Source organism: Sceloporus occidentalis, unplaced genomic scaffold, assembly GCF_023333645.1.
Source record: "Sceloporus occidentalis isolate IW3139 unplaced genomic scaffold, rSceOcc1.0.p SCAF_1, whole genome shotgun sequence".
NCBI lineage: Eukaryota > Metazoa > Chordata > Lepidosauria > Squamata > Phrynosomatidae > Sceloporus > Sceloporus occidentalis.
Genome location: NW_028316981.1, coordinates 223,082,778 through 223,101,173, shown reverse-complemented (window position 1 = coordinate 223,101,173; position 18,396 = coordinate 223,082,778).

Here is an 18,396-nt window from a genome sequence, read left to right as displayed (position 1 = left end):
TCCTGGAGAGAAGTGACCAGTGGGGTTCTGTCCTGGGGCCAGTGCTGTTCAACATCTTTATCAATGACTTGGAGGACAAAATTGGGGGCATACTCATCAAATCTGCAGATGACACCAAATTAGAAGGAGTAGCTCAGAGGACAGGATCAAAATTCAAAGTGACCTGAATAGACTAGAAAGCTGGGACAAAGCTAACAAAATGAAATTCAACACGGAGAAATGTAAGGTACTGCACTTAGGGCAGAAAAATGAAATGCACAGATATAGGATGGTGGACACCTTGTTGAATGAAACTACATGTGAAAGGGAACTGGGAGTCCAAGTAGACCACAAATTGAACATGAGTCAACAGTGCGATGTGGCAGCTAAAAAGGCCAGTGCAATTTTAGGCTGCATCAATAAAGGTATAGTGTCTAGAGCAAGAGAAGTAATAGTGCCACTCTATTCTGCTTTGGTCAGACCCCACCTGGAATATTGTGTCCAGTGTGGGCACCACAATTTTAAAAGGATATTGAGAAACTGGAGCGTGTCCAAAGGAGGGTGACTAAAATGGTGAAGAGTCTGGAAACCTTGCCCTATGAGGAATGACTTAGGGAGCTGGGGATGTTTAGCCTGGAGAAGAGAAAGTTAAGAGGTGATATGATAGCCCTGTTTAAATATTTGAAGGGATGTCAGGTTGAGGAGGGAGCAAGCTTGTTTTCTGCTGCTCCAGAGAACAAGACCAGGAACAATGGATCCAAGCTGCAGGAAAAGAGATTCCAGCTCAACATTAGGAGGAACTTCCTGACAGTGAGGGCTGTTTGACAGTGGAAGACACTCCCTCAGAGTGTAGTGGAGTCTCTCTCCTTGAAGGTCTCTAAGCAGAGGCTGGATGGCCATCTGTCGGGTATGCCTTTGACTGAGAGTTCCTGGTTGGACTGGATGGCCCTTGTGGTCTCTTCCAACTCTACAATTCTATGATTCTATGACTTGAAAATATTTACAAAAAAGTTGCAAAAAGCAAACATTGATTTTGCCATTTTATATCAGAGACACAATTTAACTATGCCACTGTATATAATGGCACTTGAGCATCCATGAATTTTGGTATCCATGAGGGGTTCTGGAACCAATCCTAGTAGATTCCAGGGGCCCACTGTTTGTTGAACATTTAGACATAAAGATTGCCTTTCTTCATGGAGAATTAGGAGATGACATTTACATGGAGCAACCTCCTGGATTTGAAGTTAAAAAAATAATAATCAGAAAATCATTTATGGATTAAAACATGCTGCCAGAACATGGAATAAGAAATAGAATAAGAGACTCCTTGAGAAGGGATTCATCCCAGGAAAGGCTAATAGAAGCCTGTAATCAAGATACAAAAACAGCAAGCAGCTATTTATTATGACCTATATTGATGATCTGATTGTTTGTTGTGAGGAAAGGGAAGGCAGTGGGAAAGTCATAGATCATTTATGCAAGGAAGTGAAACAGCTAGGAGACATCTTGGAATACAGATTGAAAGAAAATATAATTGAAGTTATTTTCTTAACTGAGTAATTTTCCTGTCTCAGAGTGTACTTCTTATAATAAAGCTTTTAGTTTGTTTCTTCAAGCCATTGGTGGCTTTCCTCCTTAGTCAGGATCCATCAGGATCTCTAAAGGCTGGACAAACTCTCTATCACAATGTAATTAAAAAGGAAATAAAAGCTACTTTTTTGGAGTCTTATTATTTGTGCGTGTATACTATTTACAGGGGGCTTCTATGCCCCAAGGCCCTCAAAGTGATATCCAACATTAAAGATCAGCAGTACAATTTTGACCTCAGTACTGCTCATTTTTCTTGGACTAAGCCTTGCCAAACAAAGAGTATTAGACTTCGGAACAAGCAGGCAGACCATCAAGCTGTTAAGTGACAACAAATACATTGTCCAAATAGATGCAAGTTCAGTGGGCCCTTCCTTACTGTTATTAATCAGCAATAACATGTCAATAAGGGAACACTATGCTTGCAGATGTGACTTCTCCTTCTTAGGCCAGTTCAATGCCTGCCTTTTCACATATCCACTGATATTTTTTATCACATGTTTCAACGTACATGGCCCGATAGCTGTAGAGATAGGCACATTCTTCTGTGTTTTCAGTGTTCCAGACCTTAAGCCTAGGGAGGAAGAACAAGGTTTATCTAATAAGGTTTTGCATATGTAGTACATACTCTGCAAAAACATTTTTTATTGTTTAATACAACAACCAAGTGAACCAAAGCCTATTGAAAACACAAGTAAAAATTTTGAACCTTGCTGATGATGGAGTTACTTGCACAGAATTGTAAGGGCTGTGCCAGGAGGGCTCTGCAATGGAACCCTGTACAATAGTGCTGCAGGAATGCTTGGGAGCCTGTATGGGCACACACTTGTGGCCTTCTCTCTTTGCCGGTTGAGGACAGGATTTTTTAATCAGTTAATGCAGATGAAGTGGGTTGCAAATTTCTGGGAGCTAGGAAGTGGAAGGAAAGCACCAGAATTTAATGGTTTCACCAAACAGCCATCCAGGTGACTCACTATGTGGACAGGCCTTTCTCGTATACACAAAAATCCAGTCTACATAGTGAGCCACATAGCCAGTTATGTCAATACAATTCTGATGGTTTCTCTCCACTTCCTTTTTAACACAATCTCTCAGTGGTATGGGGCCAACACTTATTCAACTAAGGCATTGTTGGGACGTGGGCCTCCCCTGTCCAGATACATTAGAATTCTTTCTCCTGTCTAGCAAATTGTCCAAACCTTTAAGTTTCATTTTCTTCAGCTGCTCATGGTTCTTTTTAACGCCAAGGCATTGCTGCTTTTTTAAATTCAGAATTCAGATATCAGAATTCAGACCACGAGAGTTCTACTGTGAGAATTAAACTGCAGATTGGTAAACTTTAAAAGGACCCAAACTTACCCTTTGGGTAGTTCTGCAATATGTGTTCCATTGGCCCAGATCCACTGGCCACTTTTATCCTCATGTATTCCAATCCAACTATTTGTGTTGAGTCCATTTTTTTGAAGAGTTTTCTTCATTGTGGTTGAAGGAGGTGAGAATGGAAAGAGCAACAAAGTAAGCTTCAAATGATTTTCATGTACATAATTTCCCCAAAAAAGGGAAACAAAATCAAAGCAAATGGCTGGAGGAAGTGGATGCCCAAAACGAGAGGAGGAAGTCAAAAAGGAAAAGGGGAACTGAGAAGAACAGTGTGACACAAAGGAGGGGGCAAGTACCTCTGCAAGCAGTTAGTGGTTTACATTTAAGCAAAGTATGGGGAGAAAACATAGAATTGGTGATGACAAGAAACAAACAGAGCAGGGGAAATGAATGGAGTGGGTCAAAAGTCCTTTGCATGTTCAGAGCTCTGACCAAAGAGTACTGGTAGTAATCTGTTTGTCCACAAAAAGAAAACCACCATAATCCCCTAGTGACAACAACAAATACTAAACAGAAACAGATGTACACTATAGGATAATATGTGTTAGTGTAAAGTTACATTCGATTATAACAAGATCACAATGAAATCATATCAAAGAATGTATAGCCATATTCATCCATTATATATGACAGGAACAATTGGCATAAACCATGATATAATATAACATAGCTGTAGCAATACATAGAGCTAATACTCCATAGGATCCATTGGGAAAGGTTCCCAACTGAAATGCCAAGTTTTATTTTTTATTTTATTTTTCAAATATCATGGGGAAGTCCTGAGGCTTTCATATCAAACGTTGATTTTTAGAGAGCCATAAATCCCCCACTGATGGAAAAACATCAAGTTCCTGAATAATAAACATTCCATAAAGTGGATAAGGAGTGATGATAAGATGAATAGTAGAGTAAGACAGAAGACCCCGGGGATTATAGTCTCCATTTCATCCTTGAAGATTTCATCAGCTACATCCTTATAGTAATTCAAAATGCCAACACTACTATGGTCAAGACTCAAACAGATGTTGCCCTGCCCATTTCTGGCTCCAGTCCTATCAGTTCCCACTTATTATTATTATTTTATTAATTTCTTATTCACCTCTCCCCATGGATTGTGCTGGTGAACAACAACAATTAACAGATATGCCACATCAGTTAAAACATATCAGTTTAAAAGAATAAATAAGCTATATACATATTAAAACAATCCACATTTAAAATTCATCATTTAAAAATCACAATTTAAGATAATTTGTATAAGCCTAGAATCCTAGAATCATAGAGCTGCAGGAGACCACTAGGGCCATCCAGTCAAGCCCCATTCTGCCATGCAGGAACTCTCAGTCAAAGCATCCCCATTCACAGATGGCCATCCAGCCTCTGTTTAAAGACCTCTAAGGAAGGAGACTCCACTACACTCAGAGGAAGGAGTGTGTTCCTCTATTGAACAGCCCTTACTGTCAGGAAGTTCCTCCTCATGTTGAGGTGGAATCTCTTTTCCTGCAGCTTGGATCCATTGCTCTGGGTCCTGTTCTCTGGAGCAGCAGAAAACAAGCTTGCTCCCTCCTCAATATAAGATCCCTTCAAATATTTAAACAGGGCTATCATATCACCCCTTAACCTTCTCTTCTCGGGGTTAAACATCCCCAGCTCCTTAAGTCGTTCCTCATAGGGCATGGTTTTCAGGCCCTTCACCATTTTAGTCACCCTTCTTTGGACACGCTCCAGTTTCTCAATGTCCTTTTTGAATTGTGGTGCCCAGAACTGGACACAATATTGCAGGTGGGGCCTGACCAGAGCAGAATACAGTGGCACTATTACTTCTCTTGATCTAAACACCATACTTTTATTGATGCAGCCTAAAATTGCATTGGCCTTTTTAGCTGTCATATCGCGCTGCTGACTCATATTCAACTTGTGGTCTACTTGGACTCCCAGATCCCTTTCACACATAATCTCGTTCAGCCAATTGTCCCCCATCCTATATCTGTGCATTTCATTTTCCCACCCTAAGTGCAGTACCTTACATTTCTCCATGTTGAAACAACTAATTGAACATCTAAATGAAATTTCTATAGACAAAATCAAGAGCCAGAGTGGTGTATTGGTTTGAGTGTTGAACTAGGGCTCTGGAGAGAAAGGTTTGAATCCGCACTTGGCCATGGAAACCAACTTGGTGACTCTATGTGATTCACACTCTCTCAGCCTCAGAGGGAGACAAATACCCCCTCTGAACAAATTCTGTCAAGAAATTTCCAATGTGAAGTCAAAGGCTTTCATGGCCGGCATCCATAGTTTTTTGTGGGTTTTTGGGCTGTGTGGCCATGTTCTAGAAGAGTTTCTTCCTGATGTTTTGCCAGCATCTGTGGTTGGCATCTTCAGAGAATACTGGAATGGAAGTATTCTCTGAAGATGCCAGCCACAGATGCTGGCAAAACATCAGGAAGAAACTCTTCTAGAAAATGGCCACATAGCCCAAAAAATCCCAAAAATCTCTGTTAAGAAAACTCCAAGATAGATTTGCCTTTGTGTTACCATAAATCAGAAATAACTTGACAACAAGTAAATATCATCTGTACCAAAAATATTAGACTATTTATCATGTTATTAGTTTATGTAGCAAGACTGCGTGGGCTAAATATAAGAAATGTCATGATGAAATGGCTGCAGTGGGACTGTGCAAAACATATAAATTACGATTTGCAAAGAACTATAATTGAAAAAAGTTGTTCAAACTGCTAAACTATTAGAGAATGCCAAACATAACTGTGAGAAAAAGAACATTTGGATTATCAACTGGACACAGAAAACAAAGAGAGGAAAATGACCTACAGTTGGAAGGCCAGCAGCTTAGGAAAAAGTGGGGGGAAACTAATGATGGTGAGTGCTATGGTGATGGGTGCAATTCCACACAAACTTGCAAAACATCTGAATGAAATTGCTATAGACAAGATAACAGCAGCACTGCAAAAAGTGACATTACGTGGAGTATAAACATTATTTAATGATATTCGATTCTTGGGTAGACTCTGAATCATTGATTGTCCAAATTTCTCTGAAACCAATAATAACAATAACAACAATAATTTTGTAAAATACAATAACATTCGAAATCCACAAAAGAGTGATACTTTTATTGGCCAGCCAAAATGCACTAAATACATGTTGCAAGTTTTGGACACTCCATTGGCTTCAAATACTATTCTCACTAGCATTATTATTGTTCTCCGTGTCCTCTTTTTTCTTGATAAGGCCCCCATAGATTGGAAACATGCAGTTAAAACCTCTTTTAAACAGAGAACCAGTGAGTGAGGGAAGGCCTGACTTTCCTTGTAAAATATCTGCTTGTAAGTTTCCACCCAGCTCCTAAATGCACACATGTTCTGAGCTTTGAGTAAAAGCAGCCCACTTTTCTAAAGATTTCTCTGCAGGCAAAAGAGCTGGAGACCACTTTAAAATAAGTAATAAAACAAATGAGAGAGGCTTACCAATATTTTGTCCTCATTTATGATAAGAAGAGTGGAATTCCTTGAATCACAAAACCGCTTACTTTCATGCCAAGACTTAAGGCCTCTTGAAATGTAGTAGCAGGTAACACCAATCAAATGCCAGGTTGTGGGACACAACATGCACCTTGGGTCTAGAAGAAGAGAAAAATAGGATCATTTTGTTTAACAGGAACAGTCTGCCATGTGTTTGGGACTGCTTTATAATAAGAGCGGGTGATCCACTTGTGCCAATATAACGTCTATGTTGTTTGTTGTTTGTTTTATAAATCCCCTATAATAATGGAATTAAGTTATAGAAATTCATTATGGAAATTTACAGCTTAAGCCCTATCCTATGGTACTGCCAGTATGCTTTGGGACCCTGGCTACTTAGCTGTGAATAAAAGAAAGAACTACTAAACTAAACTGCTTGCTACATATTTTGGCCATGTAATTTTGCTCTTAAGGACTAAGGGGTAGGAGACTGAGCTATGGATCAGGAATTTCCCTGGTTTCAAACCTTGTCTCTTCCAAAGACACATTGGATGGACTCTCACTCAGCCCCAGTCCTCCCAAGCACATTATGGGGAACAATATTATTCACAGAATCATAGAGTTGGAAGAGACCACAAGGACCATCCAGTCCAACCCCCTGCCATGGAGGAAATCACAATCAAATCACTCCCAACAGATGTGGACGGCTGTCCAGCCTCTTTTTAAAGGCCTCCAAAGAAGGAGACTCCATCACTCTCCGAGGGAGTGTGTTCCTCTGTCGAACATCTCTTACTGTCAGGAAGTTCCTCCTAATGTTGAGGTGGAATCTCTTTTCCTGGAGCTTGCACCCATTGTCTCTGGTCCTAATCTCTGGAGCAGCAGATATGACATCCCTTTAAGTATTTAAACAGGGCTATCATATCACCTCTTAACCTTCTCTTTTCCAGACTAAACATCCCCATCTCTCAAAGTCCCCATCTCCCCATCATAGGACATGGTTTCCAGGCCCTTCACTATTTTGGTCGCCCTCCTTTGGACACGCTCCAGTTTTTCCATATCCTTTTTGAATTGTGGGACCCAGAACTGGACACAGTATTCCAGGTGGGGCCTGACCAGAGCAGAATAGAGGGGCACTATTACTTCCCTTAATCTAGATACTATACCTCTATTGATGCAGCCTAAAAAAGCATTGTCCTTTTTAGCTGCCATGTTGCGCTGTTGACTCATGTTCACCTTTTGCTGTACTAGGACTCCTAGATCCCTTTCACACGTAGGCGGGGTACATACCGCCGCTTTGCGGCGGTCTGCCGCCGCCGCCAGTAGGTCCGCGGGGGAGCCGGAGCCTTCAGACGGCCCGACTCCCGCGCGGACCGAAAAAGAAGCTCCAAAATGGAGCTTCTTTTACCGTCGCGTTTGCGACGTAGCGAGGCGCCAGGGGCGCGCTCGCTACGTCACAAGCGGCGCGACGCGTACGGACGCTCAGCGTCCGATACGCAAAGATGGCGGCGCCCATGTGGAAGGGGCGCCGCCATCTTGTCCGTATAGAATACGTACTAGGGTTAGGGGGGTGCGGAAGCACCGCCCCTTCCTAACCCTAGTACGTATTCTATACGTACTAAATGGCGGTGTGTATCCCGCCATAGTCTCATTCTTGACTGGCTGCTTCCTTGTCTGGAGGACCCAATGAATTCTAAGGTCTTTTGTGAGAGGTTGCAGTTATATGTTCAGATAGAGCAGTCAACAGACATCCTTGATAGCCCTTTTCAGAAAACATTTTTGTAAAGGGAAAAAATGGATGTAAGGGCAAAAAGAGGGAGAAAGACCCCTGGTGATAATGATCTATGTTGTGTAGGCAACAGCACTTCATCTCTGACAACCAAGGAAACTCATTCTAGTCTTCTGAACGCTAAAAAAGGCAATGAAGAAAAGTCTGCTATCTTAAATCCATGGCAGCTATTGTCATAGCATAGTGACGTGGGATGAGAATGTATGAAGTACAATCTTAGAGATTTGGAAAAGTTACTTTTTGAATCATATTCCCTCAAATTCCTCAGAGCAAGAAATCTAAGTTACTCCCTTTAAACTACAAATCTCTACAAAAAGATACTGTACGATGGAGATATGACAGATAAAGTGGATTCAAACTGCTCCAACCGTGTAGTCTAGATACATTCTTATCATTTACCTTCTTGGCCTAAATTCAATTGTTAGCTCCAACTAAAATCGACCCATTGAGTATATGGAATTTATATACATTTCTCATTCATTCTATGGCTTTGTTCTATTCCACCTGGGACTAACTAACCACTGGAATTAGGCTCCTGTGTTTGACATAGGGAAGACTGACATAAAAAAGCCATCCTCTCACCAGTCTGCATGTTCTGTTCTTCACCTTTCAAACACAAATGTTTTTTCAGGTTTAATATTCTCATTGATGAATTTGTTCTCAAATCTTCCATCATTGACTTGAGATCTCCATATTCTTTCTGGAAACGTGTGGAACCCTGCAAATCTGAGGTCAGGCAAAACATAGATTAGCTGTGTTACAGATCAAAACTGGTGCCATTTTAGGACCTTTTATGCTAAAATAAGAAACCTCAGAACTGGAACTCATTATTTCTACCCTGTTCTTTTGAAATAAGACAAATGCGACATTACTGTTTTCATTTTATTTTGTATGGTAACATGGGTAAATTTATTTCAAATATGTTCTTCAAACAGAAGTAATTCAGTGTTGCTTCTTTCAATTGCTAAGATACTGTTTTTCTTTTGATCCCATATTCACTTAGAGCAATCTTCCATTATTGTCCTAAATCTCTTTTCTTTGACCTAAATGAAAATATTTTAAGGAATTCATTAGACAAGATTTCTAGTCATTGCTACACTCATACGGTAACAACCAAAATATCTTTCTTAAGAAAAACAAATAATTTTATATAGTCATAATACCAGGAATCATAGATAGTTTGAGACGATGAGTGCATCTGCACTGCAGAAATAATCCAGGTTGAGACCGCTTTAACTGCTATTGCTCAACGCTGCAGCATTCTGGGAATTGTAGTTTCGTGAGACATTTGGCGTCCTCTATCAGAGAGCTTTGGTGCTGCAATAAACTACAATTCCCAGAATTCCATAGCATTTAGCTATTTAGAAGGGAAGAGAGGCTGAGCAGTGTGCTGCCATCATGTAAGAAGTCAGGGGGAGCATTGTGAGGATGTGAAGAGAAGCAATAGAGGAAGTGGGGGAAAGGAAGTGTGATTGCCTTATCGCTAGTGAGGTAGACTCAAGTTGATTGATTCAGACTCAAGTTACTTCAATGACTTGACTCAGACTCGATGTGGCAGTAAATGATGCACTGACTTAACTAGACTTGTGACTTGAACATTTTTAGTGACCGGCTTGCTGGCTTAACTCCATCCAGAAACATCAAATATGTTAGGCAATGGAGTTTAGGCAGCGGTTCAGATCTACTCAGCAGCCTATCCTTGATGCACATTGGAGGTAGGGTTGCCATAGCTGAGGACCTCCAAACCGGGACAAATGTAGGACAAGGTTCAAAAATGTAGGCCCTTTTTTTTTATTTCCTGGCCAGGAAATTAAAAAAAAAAAAGGTCCCACATTTTTTAACCTTGTCCTCCTTCTCCTTCCCGGCTTGGGAGGAAGCCTCGGGCTGCTCCCAGGCCGGGAAGGAGCGTGGGGGCCGCCTGTCATCACGGCCATCGCCGCGGTGGCAAGCGGCCTCCTCCTCGGCCTCGCAGAGGCCTTGGAGGACCCCACAGCCGGAGCTCCGACCGCGGAGCCACTTCCAGGGCCTCCAAAGGGGCCTGGGGAGAGCTTCTCCCAAGCCCCAGAGGCCTTGGAGGAGTGCTCCGCGATCGCAGAGCCGCTTCCAAGGCCTCCCTGGGGCCTGGGGACAGCTTCTCCCAAGCCCCAGCCTCCAGGCCCTCGCTGGGAGGGGGGTGTCCCAGGGGCGGGGCCAAACCGTGGCAGGACCGTGTGGACCCGCCCCAAACCGGGAAAGTCCCGCCCCTAGGTGGGATATGGCAAGCCTAATTGGAGGAGCCTTCTAAAGCTTTTCAAAAGCTTTAGCAGGACCCTTCTGCCTCATGTCCATTAACTAATGTGTTTGCTATTCGACTCTGAGGTTTTTTTAACCTAAATTTGTGCACATGTTCTTGATTTTCCAGTTATTGAAACTCCACTCCTGCCCCATACACATCCCATCACCACCACCTTCTTTGCTGTAAAAGTTGGCTTTCCAGACTTGAGAATTGACTTGAAAGTACCTTGCAAGGACTTGTGACTCGACTTGAGACTTGAAGGTAGAGACCTGAGACTTGACTTGAGACTTGGAGTAAAAGACATGAATACAACACTGTTTGTCACATTACAAAAAAAAAAGAGGAGAGGCAGCAAAACAGAAGCGACTAGTTCTGGCTTACTTTCCCTCACAATGTCGTAGTATTTATGTTCTCCCTACAGAGGGAGCCGGCCATAAACATGTCACTTTTGCCAAACAGATTTTGCCAACAGGACAAAACGCACGCATTTATGATCTCCCTTGACAGTAGAGTGGAAATGTTTCTTGAGCATGCAGGAAGATAAAGTTAAAGCCAGTTCTATCTTGCTGCCTCTCCTCTTTCTTTTGCCATGCAATAAGGCCTTAAGTGGTGTGAGTGACAGAGTACAAAGAGCAAAGGGGCTTTAGGGCAGGTTTTCTGAGATGTAGTGATCATAGAATCATAAAATCACAGAAACATAGAGTTAAAAGAGACCACAAGGGCTATCTAGTCCAACCCCTTGCCATGCAGGAAATCACAATCAAAACACCCCTGACAGATGGCCATCCAGCCTCTGTTTAAAGTCCTCCAAGGAAGGAGACTCCACCACACTCTGCGGCAGTGTGTTCCACTGTCTAACAGCTCTTACTGTTAGGAAGTTCTTCCTAATGTTGAGGTGCAATCTCTTTTCCTGTAGCCTGAATCCATGGTTCCGGGTCCTGTTCTCTGGAGCTGCAGAAAACAAACTTGCTCCCTCCACAATATGACATCCCTTCAAATTTTTAAACAGGGCTATCATAGAATCAAAGAATCATAGAGACCACAGTGGCCATCCAGTCCAACCCCCTGCCATGCAGGAAATCTCAATCAAAGTATCCCTAACAGATGGCCATCCAGCCTCTGCTTAAATTAACCGTCTCTTCTCCAGGCTAAACAATCTCAGCTCCTTAAAACCTTTCTGTTGTGATGGCCCAAGGTCACAGGGTGGACACCATGACCTGGTAGAAATTTGGATGTGTTCCAAGTTCAACACTTTGACTATTAGCTTGTACAGTGGACCTTTGTTATACACTGAGGTTTGGTTCCAAGATCCCCCGTGGATAACAAAATCCGTGAATGCTCAAGTCCCATTAAATATAATGACGTAGCAAAATGGTGTCCTTTATAAAAAATAGAAAATCAAAGTTTGATAGTTGAAATTTATACTTTTTTTGAACATTTTCAAATCATGGATGCTTGAATCCATGTATAAGTAGGACCGACTGTACTGGTTCGCTCAGATTGGTTGTAACTGTTAAAAAATGGCGTGAAGATTGAAAGACAGTGAAGCAAAAAACATGCAACAATCGGTGTGCATTATTTACATAATATGCAGACTATTTCCCCAGAAATGGAATATGGTAACTCTATTGTTAGTGCTATGCTTATGTCTTAAAAATCCTGGGATGTGCAGTTTAGAGCGAGACATTTAGAATTCTGAGCAAGGGAATGTCTCTGTTGTCTCTGACTAAACTACAAATCCCAGGATTTGATAGGAATCAAAGGCCCGTTCCGGACGGGCATAAAGTACGTGCCAAGCTCTACTAGGGTTAGGAAGGGGCATCCTTTCCAGACGCCCCTAACCCTAGTACACGCTTGGTGCGTACAAAATGGCGGTGCCCGTTCTACATGGGGGCCGCCATCTTGACGTCGCAGCCGCCTAGCGTTCGCACGCCACGCGGCGGAAGTGACACCACAAGTGCACGACTAGCGACTCACGGCGCCACTTCTGGGGCGCAAAAAGAAGCCGCTTTGTGCAGCTTCTTTTTGTTGCGTCCAGGAACCACGCGGTTTGTCTGCTGTGGTTCCCGGACGCAACAACCGGCGGCGCCGGCAGACCACCATTTTCAGGTAGTCTGTAACGCGCCTTAGAGAACTTAGAGATTCAACAGGATGTTGCCATGGCAGTTAAAGTGAAATCACAATGCCATAATTGTTTCAGGTGTAAGAGCCATCAGTTTTAGGATAAAGTTCTATTAATATTTCTGTCTGTTTGCCTTCTGTTGTGAATTGTTTTCCTGTTCTGGAATCTGTAACCTGTTCTTATAACCTGCTTCATTAAAATTTAATACTTGAGTCTCTTATGTTGAGTCCCAATACTGGTGAAAAAGTTGGATATAAATGAAATAAGAATAATAAAAATAAATATTCTCCATTTGTGGTCAGTGTGTATGCTCTTTTGATGTCCACAGCACAGTTCTTATCCAAATGTAAATATAAATAATTAACTAAATGCAATTTAAGAACATTTATCAAAGCTTCAATTCACATTCATTCCATGGGTTTTGTTGAGCTTATTGTACAAATCAACCCAATCTCAGGAACAGATTCCTTCCAGTACCAGATTCCACCACAAGGGGGAAGCAGTTCCTAGTTGTTTGATTGGTTGTTGTGTGCCTTCATTTAGGACTTATGGCGACTCAGGATAAAATGTAGGTTGAATCTTTGTTGTTCACATGCATTTCAAATGACCTGAGTAAATTTGAAAACAAAGGGCCTGAACAGGTAGGCCAAAATAAAGCTGCTTCAGGTCATTTTGGAGGTATGGTGTTTAAATGACACACACATCTTAAGAGGCCAGAAGCTGCACCGAAGCTGCGCTCCAGTCCTTAGGACTTGGCTTCTGGCCTCTTAGAATGCATGCATCATTTAAACAGCATACCTCCAAAGTGACCCAAAGTAGCTTTATTTTAGCCTGTCTGTTCAGTCCCAGAGCTGCCAAAAAAAAAAAACCCACTTTACCTGGGATAATTGATCTTGGGTTTTTTCCAAGTTTTCCTAAAAGATTTACATTGTCAGCTGTGTGAATAACCGATGCAAATAGACACGGGATAAACCGGGATAAAACTATGCATGCCTTGAATGTGTTTCAAATACATTCACATAGTCAACTCCGTCTTTATTCAAGTGCTGATATGTGTGAGGAACCGAACTTGCAGAGAAGCACAGAGATGAGGTTCTAATAAAAATAAGTAAATAGTGTGAACAACAAAACTGGAATGTGTGAGTGAGATTATTCAGGTAGTCGCACTAGAAAAAGGAAACATCTCAATAACCTCTAAAACGACCCTATCACGGAGTTTTCTTGGCAAGATTTGTTCTGGGTCTTCAATTGAGGCTGAGAGAATGTGACTCGCCCAAGGTCATCCAGTGGGTTTCCATGGGTTTCCAGTGAGGATTCAAACCTTGTATCACAGTCCATCACTCAAACCACTGCAACATACAGGCTTTTAAGAGTGACATATTCCTTACTTAACTGGATTTACTACTTCATTTCCTTAGACAAAGGATTTTGAATCTGAATTGACATTCTCACATACCAATAGCATATATATGTCTGTCCCTGGTTTCCATTCCACCAAAAGCATCTGAGGAAGTAGACTGAAGTCTACGAAAACTCATGCTGCCAACTTCTTTATTTCAGTTAGTTTCAAAGGTGCTACAAAATCTCTCTACGTACTGACTCTACAGACTAACACAGCTATATCTTTGAATATTCCTTACACTTGAAGTTGCAGTGCAACCCCATACATATTTCCGTAGCAGTAAGTCCTACTAGACTCAATGGGGCTTATTTCTGAGCAGACCATATATACCAATATATCAGCCAAAGAGTGTCATATTTGTTGTATATACCAATATATCAGCCAAAGAGTGTCATATTGGTTTTTACTTACATATAAAACCGAGAATTAGGAGGCTTATTGTCAAAAGTAGACACAGAGATAATGAAACCAAGGCACAAAAACGCCATCTAGAGGATGATACCGGAATATCTGGAATATAAGAACAACGCATGAAGTAATTAATCCTGCTTGCAAGTTCTTCAGACTTCTTATTAGTTGTTGTCATATATTTGGTATCAGGGACATAGCCAAGGGGGGGGGGGGTTCTTGGGGTCCGGACCCCCCCCCCTTCCATTAGAAAAATGAATGGTGTGTGCTGCTGCGCCGCCACGGCCAAGCCCCATTATAATGGTGGCACTTAGTCTGGACCCCCCCTTCCTAAAATCCTGGCTACGTCCCTGTTGGTATCACTTCCTATCAGTTGCTAATCGGTTTATGCACAGGAGAGTGTGATTAAAGTTATAGTTTTCTTTACACAGGCAATCTTCCAAGGAGCTTGGGTAGTATGAAGACTTCTGTGTGCCCCTGTTTGCACTCTGAAGTGGAGTGGTCCATCTTAGCTCCTAGAATCGTAGAATTATAGAGCTGGAAGAGACCTCAAGGGCCATCCAATCCAACCCTCTTTGGTCATGCAGGAACACACAATCCAAGCATTCCCAATAGATTACCACCCAGCCTCTATTTAAAAACATCCAAAGAAGGAGACTACACCACTGTCCAAGGCTGCATATTTCATTGTCGAACAGCTCTTACTATCAATATATTCCTCCTAATGTTTAGGTGGAATCTCTTATCCTGTAGTTTGCATCCATTGCTCCATGTGCTAGTGCCGTGATAAAGAACCTATGGCATGCGTTCCAGAGAATTCCCCCCAGCATGCAGTGGGGAGAGGAGGAGGAAGAGGCGTGCGCTTGTTCTTCCTCCTTCCCAACCCTTCCCAGCCTCCAGTTGCCTCTCCAGAGGCAGCTGGAGACCAGGAACAGCACAGGGAGAGGAGGAGAAAGAGGTGCATGCCTGGCAAATTAGGCCTGTTACAGACTGCCAAAATAAAGCTGCTTTGGGTCTCTTTGGAGGTATGCTGTTTAAATGATGCATGCATCCTAAGAATCCAGAAGCTGCACCAACGCTGCACTCCAGTGCTTAGGAATGGAGTGTGGCTTTGGCGCGACCTCCAGACTCTTAGGACCCATGCATCATTTAAATAGCATGCTTCCAAAGAGAGCCGAAGCAGCTTTATTTTGGCAGTCTGTAACAGGCCTATAAGAGACAAAATGTAGCACCACAAAGATACAGAATAGAGGATCTTTCCCTGCATGAATCTACTCAGTTATTAAGATCTTTCTTGGCAGCCCTTCCCTTGACTTCTGCAGGTATTGCCAAAAGAAAGGACCTCTTCTGTTTTTTGCTCTCCAGTTATGAAGTGCTTTGCCCAGGAAAGTCACCTTGCTCCATGTTCAGTAACAGATGAAGATTTTGAAAAATTGTCCATGCTTTTTAGTCTTCATTCTATCCCGAAGTTAGTCTTTTCACTCAGTTGTGATGCTTCTATTACTATATGTATTTTTTCTAAAACATCTCCCCACCCCACTATATACAGTTGGCTGTCCATGTTCATGGGGAATCCATTCCAGAACGCACACCTGAGCAAAAATGGACACTCACGCATATTCTAGACCCCTAGGCCTGAATGGGCACGTGCCCCATTGAAAATAGCAGAGGTCGCCCCTCCGTGGATTTTCGAGGTTGGAGATCTCAGATCCATGAGTTAGGAGGGGCGACTGTATATATCATTTTAAAACTGCAAGATGTTTTGGAAGTTTTGGGCAAGTGGAGTAGAACAAAAATAATATTAACAAACAGACTTATTAACAAATAGTCATCGCAGCATGATGCCAATGGTGTACTGAAGATCATCTGCATGACTTGAATGTTTTCAAATGTCCTACATGGGTTTTTTAATTTGAATTAATAAATCCCCTATATATATTTTAAATAACACCGGAAAGAGAGCATGGTTGCCTTATTGCCCTGATGTCGCACAAAATTTACTCCAATATCTAGGCAAGAATACACTGGTGTACATAGCTCATTGGTCTGGTCAATTTACTGTATGTTGTCCCTTCTTAGATTTTATAAACTGTGTGTTCATGTATTGTGTCTGTGCACTCATACACATTCAAGTTGCTTGTCATGGCAACCCTATGACTTTCATAGTGTTTTTTTAGGCAAGGGATATTCAGAAGTGGTTTTGCCAGTTCCTTCCTTTAAATTTAACCTACCTCACCTAGTATTCATCGGCCGTCTCCAAAACAAGTATTAACCAGGGTTGGCCACACTTAGATTCCAAGATCATATGGATCTGAAACCATTACGGTATTTAAGCCCTCTTTATAAACTTTAATGGCATATAATTAGAATCACTTCTTGTAATCATGAGTGTACAAAATGCAGTCTGCTTCGAATGCAAGAATGAACAAACTGAACATGCAGACAAGGTGATTATCAAGGGCACAGTATATTAAGGATTAGCTGATTCATTTCAATGTCTGATACAGCCCCATTCTCACCATCATATCTCACTAATTTATATCCATGAGAACGTAAAACGTCATACCTTTATGCTTCACTGTGTAACCTTTGGGAATATTTTCTTGCTCTTTGAAAGATTTTTGAAAATTCAGCTCCGCATATGCTATTTCCTCCGTCATCGTTGCTCAAGTGAAAAACTGTATCCTTTTAAAGGAGACTTCAGTTCTAATAGATGTTCTATGAAACACCCAACAGAGAAAAGGTTACCCTTTTAACCAGTTAAGAGAGATGTAGATGTGATATGCTGTGGCCAAACGTTATTTCCTGAACACGCTTTTAAGAGTGGTGACATCCTCTTTAGAAAAAGGGAACTTCTCTCATGGTTAAGGTCTGTTTTTCTGTCCCCGGTCCACATATTCATAGGCAAGTATGCACTACATGTGGATCATAATAGAGTTGTAGGCGCCTTACACACGGGCCTAAGCGGTGCCGTCATTGCGCCAGGAATACGTGCGAGGGGCGGTGCTTCCGGGCGCGCCTTGCCCCTCGTGCGTATTCCGTACGGCAAGATGGCGGCGCCCTATACAGACGGGCGGCGCCATCTTGACGTAACGGACGCACAGCGTCCAGACGTCTAAACCCGGAAGAGCCGTCTTCTGGGTTGCCGGAAGGAGTGCGATTTCTGCACTCCTTTTTTGCAGCGCGGAGGAGTCGCGCGGTTTGGCTGCTGCGGCTCCTCCGCACTGCAACCGGCAGCGGCCCAAGACTGCCCCTTTTGGGCGGTCTGTAACAGGCCGTAGTTATGCTTTTCAAGAGCTTTGTTGGTGAAAGATCTTCCAGTTTAAAGGTAATTCACAGGGTTTTTTTTAAGTTCCTTATTTTTTTTGGAGCAGTACTCTTCGACTCTTCCAGCTGTCATGGCTGTGGGGGTTCTTGAAACTATAGTACCCAAAAGAGAAACTTTCCAGGCTCTAGAAGTTCCAATCCGTGCTATCGGATTGCTATGCATAACACTATCTATCTTTCTTTCTTTCTTTCTTTCTTTCTTTCTTTCCTTTTTTCTTTCTTTTGGTATAGGAATTTCTAACACGCATAAAAGGAACATAAAATGTGTGACATTCTTAAATACATACATGTGGCATCTTTACATTCTTACAGACACTGAAACCTGCTTCTTCCTTACAGCCTCCCTTTCCCCCTTTAAAAGAACCAAAAATATATGTATTTTAAAAATACACATGCACAAAAAAGCAAACAAAAACTCAGAATCATAGAATCATAAAATCATAGAATTGTAGAGTTGGAAAAGACCACAAGGGCCATCCAGTCCAACCCCCTGCCATGCAGGAACTCTCAATCAAAGCATCCCCAACAGATGGCCATCTAGCTTCTGCTTAAAGACCTCCAAGGAAGGAGACTCCACTACACGCCGAGGGAGTCAGGAAGTTCCTCCTAATGTTGAGGTGGCATCTCTCTTCCATTGTTCTGGGT